Source organism: Acomys russatus, chromosome 24 (genome assembly GCF_903995435.1).
Source record: "Acomys russatus chromosome 24, mAcoRus1.1, whole genome shotgun sequence".
In the NCBI taxonomy this organism is placed as follows: domain Eukaryota; kingdom Metazoa; phylum Chordata; class Mammalia; order Rodentia; family Muridae; genus Acomys; species Acomys russatus.
In genome coordinates, this window is record NC_067160.1 from 21976446 (window position 1) to 22000145 (window position 23700).

At 39.5% G+C, this 23700-nt stretch overlaps 1 pseudogene; it reads left to right on the forward strand.

Moving 5' to 3' along the window:
• The first annotated feature begins 2881 nt into the window (after positions 1–2881).
• Positions 2882–12171, forward strand: LOC127207680 (glutamine amidotransferase-like class 1 domain-containing protein 1; annotated as a pseudogene).
• Positions 12172–23700: the final 11529 nt, after the last annotated feature.

Below are 23700 nucleotides of genomic sequence, written 5' to 3' on the forward strand. Positions count from 1 at the left end.
TTGAAACAATAAGGAAGATCTGGCAAACAGATCTTTAGGGCCCTGCTAAATTAGGGTTACTGCTTGCTAAATAGCAGGAGACTGGCTGGATACAATGTTGAACATCCAGGAAATCATTTCATTATCTCCAAGCACCATGTGCCAGGTCCTCTGCTCCCAGCTTTTTATGGGCAAATATCCCTATAGTTGTGAAACCATGAATAAATAGTGAGTGGCTTCCCAAGACAAATTATGACACAACTGTCAAAGGAGACAGAGAGAGGAATGTGGTCTAATCTGAGGGGAACTGTAGCTTGGCTTGAATGAGTTTCGCTCAGACCCATACTGCAGTACTTACTGGCTGAAGAAAAATATGATCAAGAACATAGCCCGTAGCTAACATAACATTTACATCATCCCCTCTAAAGCTTGCGTGGAAAGATTGTAAAAGCTGGAACTCCGAGAAAAGAGCAACAAGCCACCATCTTCTGGTCAAATTACCATTACACTTGTAAATTCATGGCTGCCACTGTTGCCTACACTATGTCTCCACAGGAACTGGCTTTTCCACAGTCAGAGTAGATGACTAGGAATTTAGGAGGCCATAATTCTCAGGGCTGAAGTGTTGGCCGCTGATGAATTCTGGGAGAGACAAAGCCATTGCCTTCAGTTGGCTGAGCTGACCTAGCTCAAGTGATTCACTCCAAAGTCCTGGTCACACAGAGGGCCCTGAGTGCAATCAGAGAGTCATGAAACAATAGACAGGAATCTGTGAAAGGGGCTTACAGTGAGGACAGGAGATTGACAGGGGTGAGAGGGAGATTAGAGAGGGTAGGAGCGGTTGGAGTAATCAGAATGCATTATATGCATGTATGAAAGTCTAGAGAACAAACTATCAAGTTTGTATCCACTTATAATGTTATTTAGTTTCTGTTGGGGGCTAAGTTCAAACTGAGGCAGAGAGGAGGATGTGGGAAGCTATGATAAGCTTTTAAGCAAGACTTGATGGTGCCTTAGCTTACAGTTCAAGTGAAAAATAACTAACACAGACAGAATAAAGAACTTGGACTCTACATTATGTTTAGGATGTCCAGGACATAATACAGATCACTTGGTACATGAACAATGGAAAACTGGAACACATATATCGAAAAGAAAAGAAAAGAAAGTAAAGAAAATTGGCTTAAAAATGTATCCGATGCTGCATCTAACAGACAAAGAAGTTAAAGCAACTATAATAAATTTCTTAAAAAAGTAAAGCAATCTGAGTTTCCAACATGCAAAAATCCCACCAAAGGATGAGAAGTCTCAGTAGAAACACAACACAAAGAACCAAATGTGATATGGCATCTGTGACGAGGGAGTAAGGGGTAAAGCAGCATTCTGCCTTCCTAAGCAACAGCCTAACTCAGAAATTTGCTTCTTGAAAATTGTTGAACTCATCTAGAGGTATCTTTAAGAGAATATAGGAAATATATATGTATATATTTATGTATAAATTTTACACATATAAAAGTTTATAAATTTATAAATGTATATACATATTTTTATATAAACTTATCTATATTTATATATTTCCAATATATGTATTTCAGAAATCTACTAGACCCTAGCATGTACATCAAGAATTAATGTTCCATGAGGTATGACTTGATTATCACCCTCTCCTAACATTGTGCGGCAGGGATTCTCCCTCATGTATATGCAGCCAAAACAGTGCACCTTCCCTCCAACTATAGTTTTCAGGCATAAGTGATAACTCTCCGTCCTGGTCCATCTAGCTCTCTATGCAGCAGAAATTGTTAAAGACTTGCATCGTAGCAGTATATAGCCGAAATGATCTTATTATTATATCCTTACCTCTGCTTGGAAAGTAGATGCTTTCCTGCAGGAACACCAAGCAGCAAATTCAGTAGCTCTGGTCAGACATCTTAAGACCCTATTTGAGGAGCAGCACACATAGGAGAGAGCTTGCTCTTCCTCCCTAGCACCTGTCACAGGTCATAACTCTAAGGTTACGTGGAAGGAACGAGAGGAGAGAAATCAGACCACATGGAACCAAATCTTTGAGATTGTTTTTGTTTTTGTTTTTGCCCGGTAGTTTAATTTGTTTGTATTAGACTAAAGAAGTCCATGTATGAAAGGTTAAAAAAAAAAAAAAAAAAAACAATGGTCTTGTTAGAATATTAGTAGGACCTTGGTGGTTGTGGTTTAAGCAGAGCAGTAGAACATTTGAAATGGGTAAAAGCCCTCCTGTGATCACAGACAACTTCAGTGGGTTGAAAAGGGTATAGTACCCATGCTAGACTGAACATATACAGAAACAATCAGAGAAGAACACAGGGCTGATGAGGCAAATCTTCTCAGGCCGGACATGGATTCACCAAAGTTAGGCTGAGTCCACGCTGGCATAAGTGGCTGAATACAACCTCTCAACAACACCGAAGAGTAAGGCGCTCTGATGCACAGGCACCTCACAGAAAACTGTATTTCATGATGAAAACATGCTCTCCCTTAGCAGTCTGGAAGACTGTGATCAAGTCCCACACTGTGTTGTTTCAAGAGAAACATGAGTGGCTCATCAAGCTAGTTTCCAAATAAAAATATGTAGAGGGAAATAGAGTAGATTCCAGAAACAATGACAGAGTCTTTCATGCCACCTACTGTGTGGTGGTTTGAATGAGAATGGCTCCCGTGTCCACATGTATTTGAATGCTTGTTCCATAGTAAATACAAAGAATTTGGAAGGATTAGGAGGTGTGGCCTTGTTGGAGGAGGTGTGCCACTGGGGTGAGCTTTGAGGTTGAAATAGCCCACACCATTTTCACTGAGTCCTCTCTCTCTGGCTCTGCCTCCTGGTTGTTGTCTCAACATGTAAGCTCTCAGCTAGTGTTCCCGCACCATGCCTGTCTTCCGGCTTGCCCACCTGCATCATGGAATTAGGCTCGGAATGTGGGAAGGACTGTAAGCTTTATCACAAGGGAAAGCAATCTTGGTGGGCTTTGCCCTTGGACACACCATGGATACTTCCTGAGATTAACCTTGAGATAGACTGGGTGGAGCCATTTTTGGCCTGGATTTCAGGAAGCGGACCTGGGTACTCTACCTGGACTATTGTGTTTCTAATCGACCCTCAATGGGAGAGGGAGACCACCCCTTGCACGTGACAGATAGGCAGGCGGACAGGAGAGAGGAGCAGCAGGTTCTGACTGGGCTTGAGCACATGTGGATTGGAAGGAGGATCAGTGAATAGGCCAGACCAGCGCGCAGGCCAGAGACACCTAGGGACCTGTCCCATGGAATGGCTACCGAAAGGTTCACTCTTTTTTCCCTTTAACCTTTTTTCCCTCTTGTGTAAGCTAGTTGGATTGTATAATAAAGTTTAATTGTTAAGAAACAGAGCCAACATCTTAAATTGTAAGCAAGTCCCCACCTAAATGCTTCCTTTTATAATTTGCCTTGGTCATATGTCTCTCCACAGCAATAGGATAGACACCGTGATAAGAATATTCAACACCACCAGAGTATTAAGTGTGTCTTTTTGACCAGTAAGTAGGTTATGCTGACTCATCAGCAATCCCTAGGAGTCTGTCCAAACAATGCAATTTACAGACCAAGGTTGAATTAGTAATATAGACTGCAGAATTAAATCAGCCAAGTCACCAAATAAATAAAGAAGCAAACCATTACCATGACTGAATGCACATATCTTGTCTTTAAAAACCGTATATGTAATGTGAAATTTTACCAAATACATATAAAATATGTAAAGAAAGAGGAACTGTGACTCATGGGGATAAAATAAATACATTGGTTTTAAGGGGACTAAACAACACACTTATTGAAGAAGCTCTAATGAGTATGTTTAAAGAACTAAAGAGTCCTTGTGAAACAAGCAACACACAGAAAGTAAAAAACTTTGCGATCTCACTTACTTACAAATGTTACTTTTTTGGTATCCTTCTTATTTGTCAAGATTCCTGTAGTAAGCATCCATTCATTTTATGATTAAACTTAAAAAAAAAAAAAAAAACCTAAACTAAAGAGTCCATGCTTTAAGGACTAAAGGAAAGTTTCCGCAGTAAAAATAATAATATCTATTTCAGAGAACTGAGTAGAAATTTGGCAGCAGAAAAATGTAATAAATTAAATGTCAGAATTCAATAAAGTTTTCCAGGGGATCTGAGCAAAGAACCAACAAATTTGACATTTTTACTTCATAATGAAGAGGGAAACAAAGGATAAACGAAACTAGCAGAGCTTTCGGGGAGTGTGTGGCTCCACTACATTTACCAGCCTCTATCTTGTGCAGTCCCTAGGGAAGATAGAGATAAAGGCACAAAATGGAGACTCTGAAATATAACTGAAAGCCTCCTTTGCTAGAAAACTCCACTCTACCAGCCACAGTAACCATAAACAAACAAACAAAACGAAATGAAAAAACAAAGAAACAAACAACAACAACAACAACAACAAAAACTACACCCAGTCGTGTCATAGATGTAGCTGCATGCTAAATTCAAAATTTTAAAAATCACAAAATTAGAAAGTGTAAGATGAGGTCATATACAGGAAACACCAGTAGGATTACCACCTGATTCTCATGCAAACACAGGAAGCTGGTAGACTAGAGTAACACAAAGTCTTGGAGTTCTTGTCATCTAAGAATTTAATATTAATTAATTTAGCTTTCAAAAGTGATTGTTGAGTAGGGACACGCCCAGAGAAAACAAGAGTAGGTCTGTTCCTAATGGTCCCTACTCCACAAGCAGATTTTAAGTGAAGTATTTTTATTAATTATTTGAAAGTTTTATACAACGCATTTTGATCAGATTCATCCAAACTCTTTCCTTCATTTTTCCCAGTTCCACCCTCCAGTCCTCTTTTATTCTTAGTAACTCATGGAATTCAATTTATGCTGACCACACCCATAAAGAACCTGATGTTCCCTCCTCCCGGAAGATATCAACTCTCAATAGCTCCTTAGTTAGGCTCATAAGCCTCTCCATGCCCCATGGGATAATGCTGGTTGGCTTGATTGTGTGGGTCTTAAGCAAGCAACTAACTGCTGCAAGTTCATGTGTGCAACAGTCCTGTCCTGCCCATAAATTTCTGTTTCCTTCAGCTCTCCCTGACTTCTGGCTCAAACATCTTTCTGCCCACTCTTTCTGTGATAGCCCCTGAGCCTTGTAGGGCAGTGATACAGACATTCCATTTCTACAAGCAGTTTTAAAAAGTTATGCAAGCATGAAGTAAGTGGCACCTGAGGGGAGCGAGGTGTATGTGGGGGGTAGGGTAGGGGGCCAGCAGGGAAGGAGAGAGAAAGGGGAGGGGTAGAGAGAAGAGAGAGAAGGAGAGCAAGCAGGGAGAGGAGGTGGAGAGAGAGAATGGGGGTAATTATGTAAGTACTATTTGATGATGTAATTGCATTTTCAAATCATCTTGAGCCTTTGTTAGTCAATTTCTTAACATACACGCATATAATGATGTTGCCCGTCATAATGTGATGTATTTGACAACGGCAGCACAATGAGAGTGGGTTGATATAAAATTGTTGCAGTAAAACAAATGACAACATGGTCACTGAAAACCATAGGTAGAACAGAAAAAAAAAAAAAAAAAAGCCAAAGGTAAACAGAAACAACTAATTATATGTATTCATTCACATTACACCTACAGTTTCATGCATTCCCCAGTTGTCCGCCAACTCACATATGTAGCCAAGGATGACCTGGAACTTGTGATCCTCCTGCTTCCTCTTCCCTCAGGGGTGCAGCAACAGGGTCAGTGTTTATGAGGTGCTGGGATGGAACTCAGTCCTTCATGAATGACACCTATGAACGACTCTACCAACTGAGCCATGTTTCCAGCCCCCGCTCCACTTAGCTTTCTAAACAGTTAGTTATGTAAAACGATAACTATGTCACTGAATTATTTATTTTATGTCATACATGACTATCACATGTGTAATAGCTGTGGCAAAAATGAGAGAGTGGAGTACTCTACAATATGGTAGTGGAATTTCACTATTTCATTGGAAATAAATCACAGCAAAATTGATATAGATTGAAATAAATAAGAATAAATTTGAGGATGTATAGATCGTCTACTAAGAAAATGGTTCAAAATACAATCTTAAGTATCACTACAGGAATTAAAATGTTACTCTATAAGCATATATACTTTCTACAAAATAAGACAGAAAGTAAAAATAAGTGAAGAGAGTCCAGGCTTCAATTCCCTGGTAATCAAATGTCTTGAGTCAAGTGTGGTGGTGCATGCCTTTAACCCCAGCACTTGGGAGGCAGAGGTAGGTGGATCTTTATGAGTTTGAGGCCAGCCTGGTCTACATGGCCAAGGCTACATAGCTACATAGAGAAACGCTGCCTTGAAAAAGCGGAAAAAAAAAAAAAAAGTGAAGAGAATCATGAGAATCATGAGAAATACAGAAAATTGAAAGAAAATTACAGCTTTAAATTCAACTTTATTTGTAAATAATTAAGAGGATGTGGAGTATCGATAATGATGCAGAGAAAATTTTGTATATAATATTTGTGAGATATAAATGCTATAGTAACTGAGAATAGTATGATATTCTTCAAAACAATTTGTAGACTTATCTCAAAATCAATTCTACGCTTTGGTTTATAATCAAGAGGAGTGAAAACACGTGCCTATATAAAACCTTGCAAAGAATATTCCCATGAGCAATATGCAAATGAAGAGCCCCAAATTTCCATCACTGATGAAGAGATGAGTAAGGTAAGATATGTCCACATGGCTCACCATAGAGAAACTTCAGGGTAAGAGCAGCAGTAAGAACCTGGAAACAGAAACCAAAAAAGAGGCCAAGGAAGAACTGTGAAGTGAGCTTGTTCTAGGGTAGGAGATGGGCCGGTTGTCTAGTGATGTTTATCATTTTTTCCTCTGGAGGAGATGAAAATGTCAGATAATAAGATTGTGAGGATTAATAAAGTCTTTGTTTTCTTATGGTGTTTCCTTTTATCGATAATAGATTATTTACTCACATAGTGTATCCTGAAAATAATTTCCTCTCCCTCTACTCCTTCCAGTTCCTCCGCTCTTTCTCTCCCTCTGAAAAGAACATGCTTCTAAGAGATAACAACCAAACACTACAAAATAAAATACAGTAAGATAAAGCAAAAGTCAACATATTGCAGTTGGACAAGGCAACCCAACAGGAGAAAAAGAATCCCAACAACAGGCACATGAGTCAGAGATGCACTTGTTCTTACACTCAGGAGTCCCAAGGAAAAAACCTAAGATAAAAGCTATAGTATATATGCAGAGGACCTGGTGCAAATTTGTGTAGGCCCTGTGCTTGCTAACTTAGTCTCTGCAATTTCATAAGTTCCTTGCTTAGTTCATTCAGAAAGCCTTGGTCTCTTGGGGTCCTCCGTCCCTCTGGCTCTTAAACTCTTTCTTCCTCCTCTTCCATGGGGTTTCTTGATCTCAGAGGTGGGGGTGTGATTTGATGGAGACCTCCAATTTAGTCTCTCTCTCCTCATGTCAGGCTTCGGGTCTCTGAATCTTTTCCCATTTGCTGGAAGAAGCTTCTCTCATGATTGCTCGCTAAGGCACTTGACTATAAGTATAGCAGAATATTATTAAGCATCAATTTGTTGGTATTTTTCCCATAGAATCCAAGAGGCTTTCACTGTACTTGGTTTCTATATCATCTCTCATACGCCCTACAATGCAAACTGTCTCTACTTATATTTTCTCCCTCTACCCTATCTACCATTCTCCCTCCTTCCTTTTCTTCCCATTCCATCTAACCCCAAGTCCACTGGTAAAATATATTCTATCCTGTGCCCAGGGGGAAATCCATGTGTCCCCAAGAAAGAATAAATACAACATCAGAAATGAACAAAATAAGAAAACAGGAAATAAGAAAGAAACAAATCTGCTGGCAAAGCAGTGCTTCTTGGATAAATCAGTAAAATTAAAAGGAAAATTAAAAGAAACTTTAATAACAGTTAAGAAAGAGAAACAAAGAGGGAATATACAAATTCTTTTGGGAGGAACAGGAGATGCCATTAATAATTATTAAGTGAGTTGTTTTCATAATTTAAAACCCTAAGGAAGAAGGTTCAAGTGGTTTCACTAAGTTTTCCAAATGCTAAAAATAATTAACCAATCCCAACTCTTTGTATTTACTTTCTAAAATAAAAGGAAAGAGTTTATAATTCTTTTATATGTTCTTGGTATTACACTGATTGCCAAACAAGACAAAATAGTACCAAAAAAAAAAAAAAAAAGTAAAAATAAAGGAAACTATTGAGCAGTACCCTGTAAAAACAAGGTGCAGAACTGTTTAAAGTATTAACAAGTTCAGTTCTAATGAATGTTACAGAAAACACACACACCTGAACAACTGAACTTTATTCCTGGGTTCCAGCTAGTGAGGTATTCTGTAATTAATCAGTGTGTTTCACAATTCAGCAAGTTAAAGGAGTGAGTACATTGTATGATTGCCTAATCAATGAAAGGTGATTGACAAAGTTCGATGGTTTTAACAAAGCTCTCGAGAAAGAGTTGAGGGAACATCCTCAGTGTGACCAAGGGTAGCTAAGAAAAGTCCAGCATGTGTTCTACAGAACAGGGCTAACTTAAGTGCCTTCTTCCTGCCTATTCAATACATAGAAGGATGGAAGGAATGTCCTTGCGTTTGACTTAATTGTGTGAAGAGAACACTAAACAGCCTAAAGCAAAATAATAAAATACAAAAATAGAAACTAATAAACGTGTTTACCTAAGTAACAAAGAACAACACAAAAATGCAATTATCAACCAGTATCAATAGCACACAGACCTAATATGAAAAAACAGAACACTATTTGGAAAAAACAATGCATTTGAGCACTATAAAATGTCCCTTAGATTCCAAAGGAAAGCCTTGAGAAAGGAGATCAGAAAAGTAGAATTTAATAAAAGTTGCAACTTTTGACTTACTTTCAAGTACTTACTGCTTTCAAAATTACTTCCTGAAAAATGCATATTATAACAGAAATCAGCATAAAACAAAGTGTTTTCAATGTATGTCACGCAAGAGTCACCCATGTTAAAGTTACAGAGTCTTCTTGGAGTAACAGGTCATCCGGCAAGCAACAAGTGGTTGTTGATTTGTAAACAATAACAGTATTGGATAAAATTAAAGACCACACTTTTATAAAAAATATTTCATAGATAGTCTAACTTTCACTATCAAAGAGCTTAACAAGGAAGTCAGTGAAAGAAACAGAGTCCTAAGTAGATCTGATCGACACCAGAAATGTTACATTAGCATTTTACCTCACAACCAAAGAAATAAGAATTAAAAGAGAAATTGAAATAGTTTACTTATCAAATCACAAGATGAAACGGTCTGGACACAGGTTCAATGAATGTACACTGTCTCTCTAGGGACGTGTGTAATATCTGTAGAGATTACTTACCTCATGCTTGGCCTGTTAAGTTCTTGCCAAGAGAATAGAAGAGCCAGAGTTCAATCCCCAGCATCCATTCACACCACACATCTGTATCTGCAAAAGCATGTATGTTCAAGTAGAATTAGAATATTCATTGATTATATGAAAACATTCATTCAACTTGCATTAGTAATTAAATTTCTAAAGTTCACAAAAATGTGCCAGGTTGGAGAGATTGCTCAGAGATTATGAGCACTGACTGCTCTTCCAGAGGTCCTGAGTTCAATTCCCAGCAACCACATGGTGGTTCATAACTATCTATAATGTGATCCAATGTCCTCTTCTGGCCTGCCGGTGCACATGCAGACAGACCACTGTATACATAAGTAAAAAATGAAAAAAAATCTTTAAAAATGTGAAAGATGTTGTTAATTATAAATTGGAAATACCCATTAGTAGTAGAAGAGTTAAATTTTATTTGGAGCAGCTGTTTGAAGAAATCACATAAATATACTAAAAACCCTAGGTCTTAAGGCTGTTTCTGCCTACCCAATATGTAAGTAATATATTAGATGGAATAAGCAGAAATCTATAAATACAGTTACTCAGTTAATGAGAACTAATTGAGTTATGTTAGCCGAACTCACTTCTTAGTCACCTAACAACACTGAACTTGCCATCACCACCACTGCTTTGGGAGGTTGGATTCTTGATGCTTCTATTCTCATCACGTGAACTGTTCAGTGGAGCTGAGTTTCATTAAATGAGCAAGAATCTTTCTATGTTTCTCAGATTTATCGTTATAATTCAATTAAACTTTGAATAGATAAAAATGAAATGTTTTATACAGAAGGGAAAGATTCTATTTATCTGTTTTGCTTGTGCACACATGTGAGTGCATACATGCATGAGTGCTTCTGTGTGTGTGTATGTGTATGTGCATGCGTACATATGCATGTTGAGGTCAGAGGACAACGTGCAGATATTTGGTTCTTCCCATATGTCATATGGATCTCAAGGATGGAACTCAGGTTCTGATCCTGGAAATACAAGCACTTCAAAGCATCTACTGGTCCCAGACTGAGTCTTCATACACAACTCTTATGATAAGTGACATAAGATTAATGGTTTGAAAGAATACAAAAATAAGAGTTCTTACATTGCAGGTATATTTACATTTTCATACAATTTTTAAGAAATTAGTTCTGGAAATAATTGAAATACAGATTTCAAAGGTAGAATTCTTTTAAAATTCCCTTCAACACTGAGCACCCTGATAAAAGCTTTGGCCCTATGTCGAGATGTTTTTGCATGCTTGTATATGTATTTTTGCTTTTAGCTAGAAGAGATGATTTTGAGTATACATGCGTCATTTTCCCTGCTTTTCATTTCTGCTAATGTTGCTGATGATCATAACACCAATCAGTCTTGATCACTCTTTGGCAAAGCCAGATGTGAATAAATCACTGAGTAACCAGAGGCACCTTTAGGCTCTTGATCATATGTGTGACCCAGAAACATGAAAGAACTATAGGGCAGGTGGAAACCTTGAGGAAGAAACAGGGTCAAGTTGATTTGCTAATTTGGTGGCACACACACTCGAGTCTTAAACAATGGGCAATAATTCTAAAAGTGATAGATTTTGCATATTAATACGATGTGGGGACGTGATGTCAAAGGAGAGCCATTTTCCATGTTTATATTCCCCTCCACAGTTAACATGTAGCATTTTCATGACCAGAGGAAAAAAGTAATGTCTTTCAGGTTCTATTTTCATTAGGTACATTACACTAATGAAATGCTGACACTTTTGTTTCAAAGTAAAGGAATATAGAGATGTAAATTTCAAGTCATTTTGTACCTCCTAACTTAAGAAGGAATGAAAAACAGATCTAGCTTGGACTCTTGCTGTGATGTTTATAGGTAGATACTCAAAAGGGAAGAAGAGCTTGAGGAAAGCCGCTGAGAGACACAGAGAAAAACTTACAAATAAAGAAACAAGTCGGAAGTCCACCCTCAGTAAGAGAAAACTGGAATGGCCCTTTCGGAGGATACCCACCAAGGGTAGAGACAAGCTCTTCAATTTCTGAATATTGGCTGCCTTGTTAATAAGAATTAGGGGAATATACAGCAGGTGTGAAGCCAGGTGTCAGAGCAGCTGCCAAGCAGGTCTGCAGCTGTCCTGGTAGCCAGTGGCACTACAGAAAGTGAGTCAGTCCAGTTCTTCTTCCACAGCTTCATATTGACCAGCGCTGCCTTCAGCCTACAGGTGGCCACACCTGGGGGAAAGCGATGAACTTTGTGAATGTGACTGACAACACTGCACATTGGGTACAAGATTTCTGCCTCAAGGAATAGGCCATCCTCACTAAGCTTCAGTCAACAGACTGTGCCCGGTACCAGGTACCATGTTCTCCTGATTCCCAGCTGTCCTGGCACCCTGGCTGACCTTGCCAATAGTGGGTTTCTGGCTCGAATATTACAGCACTTCCACTCTGAGAGCAACTCATCTGTGCCATTGGCCATGGTGTTGCTGCCCTGTGCTGTGATATCAGTGAAGACAGGTCCTAGGTGTTCCAGGGCTTTCTTTGATATGCTCCTTAAGGCACCTGGCTTCGCCAGCCTGCTACTGGTCATTGAAGACTCTGATGCCAGTGAGCCTGATGCTGTGTACAAGGCCCTGGACTGCTTGCTATCTGGTCAGTAGCCAGCATGCTAACTTTAGACTGTTCCTGCTGTCCAGAGCCTGTTCTTCTTCTGATGCAGCCAGAGGAAGTAAGCTTGGATGCTGCCCTGGTGGCCTAGAGACAACATTTGAATTCACTGTGGTCCCTTCCACTGGTCCTTACCCAACAGACTCCAAGCTTTCATCCGGGCCTTGTGGAACTCTGGAGACCTCCAGGAAATAAGATTTGTATTATCAGTTCTGATGTAGAGTGAACACCCCTTCCTCTGTTCCCAGCACACAGTGTGAAGTATCTTGGCTGTCTGGGCAATCCCTGAAAGCTCCAAGTTGAACATTCCAAGAATTGTTCATGGTAAGTAGCCAGCCTTGGTGTCTTAAGATGGGGTGTTGCTCTCCCATGGCTATTCCCATCCCTTTAGCTGTTCCTGGCAACCATGTGTGAGGAATCAACAGGCTGGAGTTTGCTCTGAACTCATCTTGCCAAATGTAAATAGCATGTGTTATCATAGCCCTAAACAGGCAGCATTCTTGATGAAGAAGGCCACATCTCACTTAACTTTGGCTGGTTTGTGGTTCTGACTGCAACAGAGGCATCATCTCAGCCTGACATGGTCCTGATCCCTTGGAGCAGGCACAGTGATGTCACGCTAACCTATATAGCATGGGAAAATATTAGTGTCACTTCTTAAGATCATCTGTCCAGTGGCCTCTGGCTTGCAGAAGCCTTAGCACAGGTCTTTCATCTACTCCTAGAAGAAATGGCCACAGATGGGATTGAGCTATATGGAGCAGGGGTAGCCATGAATACTGTCTTCCAGACCCCGGACAAGCTTTTGCTGAGGACATGATGTGGCCATATGGTGATCTCCCTCCTGGGCATGTTTGTGTGCTGTCGATCTTGTGGTACCCAGCCTGAACTATTACCCCTGGTAAGCAGCCTCTAGGCCTGGAATAGAGCCTTCTAGGCAACTTGGAGTTCTCATCTTCTCTCTCCACCTAGCTTTGCATATGTCAAGCTCCAGAGCAACATCGGTGTCAGAGACCTGGAGGAATGCACTTTGGTGGTTAATAACCTTTAATGAAGAAAGTCTGAAACAAAGTGGAAGAAAGAAACAAGAAAGTTCACTTGTCCTTCGATTCCTTCCTGGATTTTCACTGCCCACATCTGTTATGAACACTACATAATGATAAACATTCATGGAAGAAACCTTCAAAAATCTAAGGCTGCACCCCAGACATGGATAGTTCAGGCATAGGCTAGATGGTCTGCATATAGTAAATATATTTCACATACTTCTTGAAAAAATTATATCTTGGCACATAGGCATTCCCAGAAAATGGAGTATGTCTTCCCTTCTTAAATTCATATAGGCTACCCAGAAACTCACAAGTTCCTGGAATTTTTATTAAAATTTTTATATAAACAAGCAATCATCTTGAGGCTACAGTTCCTGGTAACACTTTCTAAGGATGCAATCAAAACATGCACTTGGACTAGAAAAAAAAGAGGATAAGGAGAACGGTTTAGAAATTTTCTTAAAGATAGATTCTTATTAAAATGCTTATTCTTTCTAAATTCATTCACATTGGGTGTTACAGCACCATTAGTAAATTGTTATTTTTATGAGACTGTTTCACTTAGGAAATTTCTTAATTCATTACATTTTATTAGATCAGCAGTAATGAACCAAAAACAATATCATTTATTTTTATTACTACTGTAGGTTAAATCACAATGATTTATACTGCCAGATTGAAGCAATGACTGTGTAATTACTCGGTTATTGTCAACGATATATTTTTTTTTAAATAAGACACTTTAACCACATGTAAAGTCGATAAATACAGAAACTTGCAAGTGAAAATATGCAGCAGCCATGTGCACCTGTTCTGGTTGGAGGGGGTGGGGGGGAGGGGACAGGGGGGCTGTTGGGCGATGCTAGAAAATGGGCAAATGGCTGGCATAATGAAGAGGCAATATGAGCATGCCACAGTCAAGTTATGCAGTATTAAAATGTTATTTATAGTGTTATAATCTGAACAGGGCTAATTTTCTTAAGTAGAAACCATACACAGCCATTCTACAGACAGAGTTTTCTGGATGCTTGCTTCTCTGGCAAGGAGGATATTTTCTATGACCATTTTTATTATGACCTCTAGCGCTACACTGCAGTTAGGCAATATTCTTCTGGTTGTACCTTCCCAAGACCTACGTCACTTCCACTAACCCTCCTTTCCAGGTAGGGAAGAATAGAGGTGCTCCAAACCTTTGTAATTCATGAGGTCTTGGCAACCTAAAAGAAGCTATTTCCTTTTTCTGGGCAAATAATCTCAATTCAGATAAACGTTAAGATAGCAAATCAGAAAAAATTTCTTGTTGTGATTTATTAATGATGTGCTAATATTTGCAGCTACCATGGGATGATTGCCTTCAAAATATGCAGAAGAAAAACAGTGATGGATCTGTCACCCATTATCTACACTCTGGTCCAAATAATGCCAAAAGCCAAGAAAGTTTTGCAGCTCATTTGGTGATAAAACCTGACCATAACAGTCATGGACTTGATTATGTTCTTTGTTCTTGTTAGTGTGATTAGCCAGCTATTTTGTTGTATATGCTCCAGAGTTTTGTAGAATTCACTCTGGCTATTCTCTAATATGTAGGTAATTTGCCATATTGTTTTCTGGAGTTGAGAAAAAAAATAACCCCAATCCAAAACCCCTTCAACTTCAAACATATCTTGCACAAAGGCTCTACATAAGTTTCTGGACTCTGGCAGTCTAGACACTATTAGGCATGGGCTCCCTCTCATAACGTGGGCCTCCAGGTAGATGAGTTGGCCACTCTCATAAGTCCTGAGCCATCATTGCCACAGCACGTCTTGCTGGCAGGATAGGCTGTAGGTTGAAGGTTTTGTAGTTGGGCTGGTGTCCTTGTTTCACCACTGGAAGCTTTGCATAGTTGTAGAAGATGGCAGGCTCATACTCTGCATTCTCCATGACTAGGACTCTTTTCTACTGTCACCTTTATAGGTTCCAGGAAATTTCCATTGATCTAGGTTTCCACGTCTCCCTGCAAATGCCCCCCAATCCCAGTTGCCTCTCCCAGTACTCTCTTCCTCCATTCCTCCTTCTCCCACCTGATCTTTCACTCCCAATCCACTTACAAAATCTGTTCTATTTCCCCTTCTCAGGAAGATCCATACATTTCTCTTTGAGCCCTCCTTATTACTTAGTTTCTCTGTGTCTGTGGATTGCAGCATGATTATTTTTTACTTAGCAACTGATATCTACTTGTGAGTCAGTACATATCATGCTTGTCTTTCTGGCTCTGGGTTGTCTTGCTCAGGATGATTTTTCTTTCAGTTCTATCCATTTGCCTGCAAATTTCCTGTTATTTTTTTCTAACAGCTGAGTAATGGTCCATTGTATAAATGTGCTACATTTTCTTTATTCATTCTTCCATTGAGGGATACTTAGGCTGTTTCCAGTTTCTTACTATTATGAATAAAGCCACTATGAACATACTTGAGCAAGTGTCCTTGTGGTAGGATAGAATGCCTTTTAGGTATCTGCCCAAGAGTGGTGTAGCTTGGTCAAGAGAATATGGATTCCCAATTGTCTGAGGAACCGCCATATTGATTCCAAAAGTGGTTGTACAAGTTTTCACTCCCACCAACAATGGAAGAGAGTTCTCCTTGCTCCATTGCCACTTGTGTTATTGATCTTACAGCCCAGGGACCAAGGGTAGAAGCAAACATGACTAGCAAAAAAAAAAAAAAAAAAAAAAAAAAAAAAAAAAAAAAAAAACAATTAAGTGTTTCCTAATGATATCCTGCTGTGAGGGTTGTCTTTGACTCCCTTGCCTGCTTTTGGGACTCTTTATTTCTTACTGAGTTTCTGTGTCCAGCTTTGATATGAAAGTTTGTGCCTAGCCTTATAATAACATCTTATGCTGTGTTCAACTGATATCTGTGGGAGGCCTGCTCTCTTCTTAAGGGAAAAGAAGGAACAGTAGATCTGGGGGAGAGGAGATAGGGGGAGGGGACTGGAAGGAGTGGAGGGATAGGAGGCTATAGTCATGACGTATTGTATGAAAGAATAACAATAATAATAAAGAAGAGTGTTTCTTGTGTGAATTTTGTAGGTGAAAATGTGCTGTAATGGCAAAAAGTTGGACACAACTGCATAATGTTATTCCTAAATAAACACGATTATTCTTTGGGACAAAAAAGTTTTACATAAGAGGTTGTAAAATTTTTTTTTTTTTCAATAAGTGGTGAATTTTCTTTGTGAGGAGAAGAATTTTGAATTCAGGTTTTCCGATTTCTCTTATTTTCAAGTATTTCATTTCATCGTGCACTAGTTAAAGAATTCTCCTACTCCGCCTAGTTAGTTCTGAACTATGGATGGCCCTGAGCCAGGCTCCCAAGCCTTTTTATCACTGGTCTTAAGACAGCATGAGCACGGCTAGTCGTTCAGCATTCAAGGCGTGCAAGAAGTGGTCTCATCATAAGTGACCTTGGGATTGTGAATATTCATCAGAATGTTTTTTTTTTAAACACGGGGAATCAACTTGGAGAACTGAAAAACTGAATTAGTGATTTATATTTAGATAGTTACCTTATAACAAAGCCTCCTAAAGTCTCAAAAGCAAACAGTGCTGCTCCCAGTGTGTTCTGGGCATTGCCAGTTTCCCAGGATCTTCTGACTTCACTGAAGTGTCCAATCTACTTCTCACACAGAGGCGTCTTCTCTTATTTTGTGTTCCAGACTACTGTGAGATAAGCGATGAACAAAATTTCTCTTTATATAATATAGAAAATGTTTAAAGTATTGAAAAAATCTTATTCTAAACCATACCATAAAACTTACTGTATTTTATTACTAAGGGCAGCTTCAGTGAAAACACAAAACATTCTCATTCTTTCTATATTCCCCAATTGTAGCTCTTTGACACATACATTTTGTCAGAGATTTCTAGGGACAAATAATTTCATTTCTTTTGTAATCATGTGACTCCCACAGTAGATGTGATGGTCAGTGTTTACTGTCAACTTGAATCTGGAATAGGAACTAAATTTCCAGTCACATCTATGGGTGGTTATCTAGATCAGGTTAGCCTCAGGACATGCCTGTGGGGGATTGTCTAGGTTAGGTTAGCCTCTGGCCTGTAGGAGATTATCTGGATCAGGTTAGCCTCTGGGTGCTAAAACCAGAAATCACTGCTTGGAAACCACCACTCACATATGCAATCAGCAAGAGTATTTTTAATTTCAAGGAAGCAAGAATCCTGCATGCAGGGGTCAGCCAGGTTATAAAATAGTGGTCCTGGATGTACACAAGCAGGCCTTTTTAGAGGTAAAGAGGGGAATTCCAGCAAGAGTCAGGTAATCTAAAACCTGATTGGTGGGCAGCAAAGCATTTATATTGGTTGGTTTTTGATTGGCCAAGGTCCCTGTGGCCAGCGGACCATATTTTTGTATCACGAAGGTTTAACCACAAAATGAGATACTTAAACTATATAAAGGTGTCAAGCATAGGTACCCAGTCTTGAGATAAGATTTCTTCAAGGTCCTGTGATTATCTCTGGGCTGCCCTTCAGGTGGGGGATTTTGTTGTTGTTTTGTTTTGTTTTGTTTTTCGAAACAGAGTTTCTCTGTGTGGCCTTGGCTGTTCTGGATTCACTTTGTAGACCAGGCTGGCCTCAAACTCACAGTGATTCACCTGCATCTGCCTCCCGAGTGCTGGGATTAAAGGCGTGCCCCACCATGGCTAGCTTAGGTGGAGGATTTTTATGGTCTGTTCCTGGAAGTGAACAGCATCAGGCCTAGGTCAGGTCTTGTTCTTTAATGGAGACTGAGCACAAAATGGAGTTAGTGTCTTCTTTCATTCCCTCCTCGAGTATTGTACTATCTAAAAATCTGTGAGTGGGATTTAAGGACTGATACTGGGATTTTAACACCAGAGTTCAATAGTAGAGATTCGATCAGGCTCATGTCTGTGTGTATGTGTGTGTGGGGGGGGCACGGATTGTCTAGATCAGGTTAGCCTCTGGGCAAGCCTGTGGGGGATTGTCTAGATTAGGTTAATTGAAACAGAAAGATCCACCCAAACCCTGGGCTGTACCATTTCCTAGGCTTTGATCCTGCACTGTCTATAAGGAGGAAGCTAACTCAGGACAGGCTTTCATTGTTCCCTTCTTCCTGACTGTGAGTGCAGTGTGAACAGCTGCCTCAGGCTCTTCTCATGTAGGCTTTTCTACCATGATGGATTGCACCCTCAAACCCTTCTTTCTTTAAATTGCTTTTGTCAGAGTGTTTTGCCACAATAACAAGAAAAATAACTAGGACTGCAGGTGAAACCCTATAGGCGTTGTTGAACCAAATGAACGCACAAGAGGTTGATCACTTCAAGTGTGCTCCTGCAGCTGGGGACTCTTAACCTTTAGGCAACTATGTGGTTTGCACTCTAAAAGGAAGAGAAAACACAAGCCATTTCAAATTCTCTCTCTCTCTCTCTCTCTTTTTTTTTTTTTTTTTTTGGTCACATATAGTATGTAGAATAAAACTAGAAATTTTAAAAATATTTAAATCTTTGTCTTATTACGCTATTGAACAGTGGTTGTGGATAGCAATGTGCTTCCTGTCATATTATATTCTTACTTACCTTTTCCCTGCTGTAAGTGTGAGTGAGCAAACATCTGGTCTTTGAAATACTCTCTCTCTCTCTCTCTCTCTCTCTCTCTCCCTACGTCCCTCCCTCCCTCTGTCCCTCCCTCCATCTCTCATTTTATTTTATGTGAGTTTAAGGCAGTACATCTTGAAGACTTAAGACCACCAAGGTAGACTTATTTAAGCATTACTTAAGTAAAAATATACCCATGCCTGGTAATCTCACAAACGAAAAGCTCTAAGAAACAAGGGGAGAAAACAAAACAGCTCTCCAAGACCAGTAAAAATTAAGCTCTAAAAATATTATTTCGGCTTTAAAATATTATTGAGAAAATGTTAAATTTATGAGCACTTCTTAATTCAATCAACAAGTTAATGATCCAAACGTTATGGTTTTATCAGCCTACTCTTGCTATTGTTAATCTAATCTGTCTGAATTATGGCTTCTTATTTAGCCTTTTTTGTTTTAGTTGGCTTATAATTTATGGTCTGTCAACCCATGCATTTCTGACAGATGACACAATCAGAACTTGTACTCATTAAGTTCAATGTTAAAAAATGAAAGGAAAAACTCAAACAGAAAAAATAAGAAGGAATGAAAACATTTACTTTATAGCTATGGCAGATAAGGCCACTTACTGTAGACCGAAGGGCCTGGGGAAACTGGGGACTCCATTGTAAATATCAAGTTGTTTCTACGACAAAGTACGGGTTTTACTGTCCTCTTTCCGTCTCTTTTTTTTTTTTTTTTCATTTGCTCTTTTATTAGGCACCACAACTGCGACGTCCTTAGTATGTCAATCCACAGCTTTTTAGTGAGGAGTCTCCACATGTGGAGAAGTGTTTAACCAGAGTAGGTGTCAATAGTCAAACTAAATATACCATCTACTTTGGAATCTCCCACTGCCGTCTACTGGGAAGAACGCTAATGGAATTGATAAAGTGACATGGGAATCTAGGGTAAAACCAAATACTACTGCCCTAAGAAACAAAAACATAGCCATAGAACGACTCCTCATGACATACTGCTGTACTCACAGATCAGTGCCTTCCTCAGCTGTCATCAGAGAAGCTTCTGCTACAGCAAATGCAGAGACCCACAGCCAGACAGAGAGTGAGAGACTTGGAATACTTGGCCCTAAATGGAATGTTTTCACTAAATCCCTCCCTTTAGGGTGCAGGGAACCTGCAGCAGAAGAGGCAGAAAGAGTATAAGAACATCAAAAAGTAAGGGCTTCCAAGTCAACAGAAGCAAAGCTCATATGAACTCCCAGACACTGAGGCAGTAAGCATGGGGCTTGCACAGGTAGCCACAGGTCCTCTCAGCTTATATTATTGCTTCCCGTTTAGTGTTTTTGTGGGATCCCTGGGTGTATGATGAGTGGGTTTCTGATTCTTATGCCTTCTCTTGTTTTTTTTTTTTTCTTTCTGTTTGCTTTTTGTGCCTAGTTATTATGTGTTAGTTTTTGTCTTATTTTATTATTAAAAGATACTTTAAATTTATGATGACAGGGATTGAAACCAAGGACTTAGAATGGCTGAGAATTTCAAAAACAAAATTAAGTTTCTTAAAAAAACAAAAACAAAAACAAAAACAAGTGTTAAGTAAAGGTAATATAGGTTAATTAATCTGAAATCTAAAAGCATCAAGTTTTACAAATGTAACTATAACCCTTGGTAATGTATAAATTTTTCGTATTCTAAAGTAGATAAATAGATTAAAATCTCAATAAACAAGTTCCTGAATTCCATCCTTTTTTAAGTATTCAGGATGTTAATGATGTGTAGAATAGCTGCTCTCCCCTGTAAAAATTGGAGACTATTTCAGACACATGTGCTTTGTATGTGTAGAACAACGCTACAATAAAAAGAAAAAAAAATCTCAAGAAAGGAAATAATTAAAGAAGTAAATAAAGTGAAAGGGCAAGGGGCTGTTCAGCTGAATCAGCAGAAAGTGGGATTTCTTCAGCGTTAAAATCCAGAAAGCATTTGGCTGTGTATCTCTATTTCTTCTCATGCCACACTTGTCCGTTACGCTAAGCTAACAGACAGGACCTCCCATGTTCTTCAATTCTTTCCTGCAGACTTCAGTGCCCCATTGGCTGTGGAGAGAAGAAGCTATACTTTATAACCAAGGCAGAGGTCATCGTTTGTTTGTGCTCACCCTGGATGTCACCGTTCCGAGGGGTTTCCAATTGAGGAGTCAATGCCTGTTCTGTTGAGAGCCCAGCTCACAAAGGAAACATCTTATTTTTGATACGTTCTACCTCAGGAGACAGAAGGTTCCATTAACCTATTAGAAAAGCTACTGGCAAACCTTGGTATTAGAAGAAAAAAAAATTAAAGTCAGCACTGTATTGTACAAATCTGAAAGGCTTAAGAATGTCACTGCTGGTGGCCCTTGGGGTGCTGCCCAGTCACATGGTAGGTGCTGTGAGAGAGTCCCTGGATGCATGTAATGTGCTTTTTAGTATTTTTAAAAATTAAGTGAAAGGTAATCTTTGTTCCTCCTTGTTTATTTATTTATTTATTATACATCATTCTGAGGTCCTCTCTCTTAATACTTACTGCAACATAGATTTCTGTAACTCTCAGGCAGACTTCAACATATCTGTGCTCTCAATATTTGGGCCAGAGTATCGAATCCCCAAGCAACATAGGCCATCAAGGAAACAACTTTGTCTTTCTAGACATAATGGTCAGAAAGAAGTTGTACCTGTGCCTGAGCACTCTGTTCCCTGTACTGCATGTCAAAAACTACCTCTCTCCAATTTAGAGGTGCCCTAGCCTAATTCAACGGGCCAAAGGTCCTAATTGCTAATTTGCTAAGCAATTTATCACATATTACCTATACCATCTCAAGTCAGACCGAGTGCGGCCACCAAATCATGGCAATGAATCGAGACAAGGGAAATTGCGATTAATTCACTGAGATGACTTGTTGCTAAATATTGAAAACACGGTTTTAATTTGAAACATTAGCTGTGCATTCTGTTATGTGACTGTTTCTGTAATATGTATATAAGACATGTTTAAAAATGTGCATCACGAAGCCTGAAATGTCTTTCTTGAAACAATTAAAATAAAACTGAAACTTAGAATTCAGGTTCAAGTAGTGAGTACTGAGAAATTTCGCACATATCTTTCCGGATAGGATGATGCTCTAAATAACAGAGAGATGTCCTTCTCAAGTAAGCCGCTAGCCTAGACAAAGGCCTGTAGAGAAGGAGTCTATTGTTCCTCTTTATTCAACAAGGACCACAAGACGTTTACAATCATCATGTCTGGATTCAGACAGCCTTTGTAGCTATGCTCTGTCATTCATTAATTGCTTAATTTTGTGAGCCTGGTTACCTGTCTACACAGTCGGGGGACTATGCCATGATCACAGCAATTATAACTACCTCACAAATGTTTATATTAAAACAATAGCTGTGGTATTTGATTGTTATTCTAATATTAAGTCTGAGCAACAATGCTCAGGGTTGATGACAATGGCTCTTAAAGTCCTCCAGTGCCATAGTGACAGCCATCAACCAAAGCTAGAAACATCCTGGGGATCTTGAAATTTGGTACTATAATGTGACCAGGAAAGCAAAGCCAATGTTTTCAAGAGAGATACAAACATTGAGGCATCTATGCCCACATCCAATGTTCATTTCAAGCTCCAGTGCTGAGCAACAGTGCCAGAAAATACCTCTAGAGTCTCACCTTTCCTGCTTTCTCCTGCATCTACCTCATAATCTAAGAATAAAGCTCTCTTGGCTGAGCTGGCCTAGCCATTCATCTGATGTCAGGTGGGGTGGCCATGGGGGTGATGTCCTATCATACTTCACCCCTCAACTCCTGTGGTATTCTGTAGAGCTGCCCCTCAGGGTATGAGAGTGGGAGAGATGGGATCCCCTTACCTCCTGCAGCACTTGGAAGAGTGAACCCTGGGCCTCAGTTGGGCAGCACAATGGAGCTGCTTTGGTTGCATGGGTGCCAGTGAGCAGGCCTGAGGATATGAGAGCAAGTGAGTTGACCCTGCCCTGCCACATTGCATGGCCTAGTGTGATTGTGTTGGTGGGTTCACTCTGGTGGTACAGGTAAGGGAAAGCCAGCAGCTTGACAAGCTCAGTTACAAGACAGGCCCAGACTTTGAGGCTTTGAGTTGACCCACCCCAACATCTACCCCCATCAATGAACTGCTGGAGCATATGAAGGGGCTGGCCCTGCAAATCGAACGCTGCAGGATCTCCATGACACAAGGCAACAACAGGATAACCAGAAGGAGGATACAATATCGATGTTGCTGAAGCTGGAGACCTCCAACCAGACCAACGACTCATTGCAATGAGCATTTGCAAGTGAAGATGTGTGGACAGAGGGGTGTACTGTGGGACACTGTGACAAACTTCAGCCTCCAGGAGATGTTTTCTGTGCTTTGATTTTTTTGTTTGTTTATTTTTTAATTTTCTTTTGGAAAGGAGGTTGCAAGGACAGATAAGAGGGGATGGGGAGATGAACGAGACTGAGGTGCATGATGCAAAAGTCACAAAGAGTCATTAAAAAGTTGAATAAAAGAAAAAAGAATAAAGTTATAATGGTAGTAATGAGAATAATCACTATTTTAAAGAGTTGTTTCCAAAGCTTCTGAGTTTGTTGAAGATTTGGTCTTGCTAGGCAAATGTGATAGAAGCAGGGTAGAGCTGCATATGTTTATGAATGTCATTCTGGCCTAATAGAGTGGAAAGTTTATTAAACATAATCTGAAAGCCATTATGTGGTTGTTTAGTGATACCAATAAACACTGAGGTGTTGGAGTGCCTTTTAGACTATGCTTTGAAAATTATTTTATTGCATAGAAAACATAGGCAGCTCCAATGAAGAACATTTGGTTTGAAAATACACTAACGAACATGTTCAACTATAACAAATCAGAGCTTTA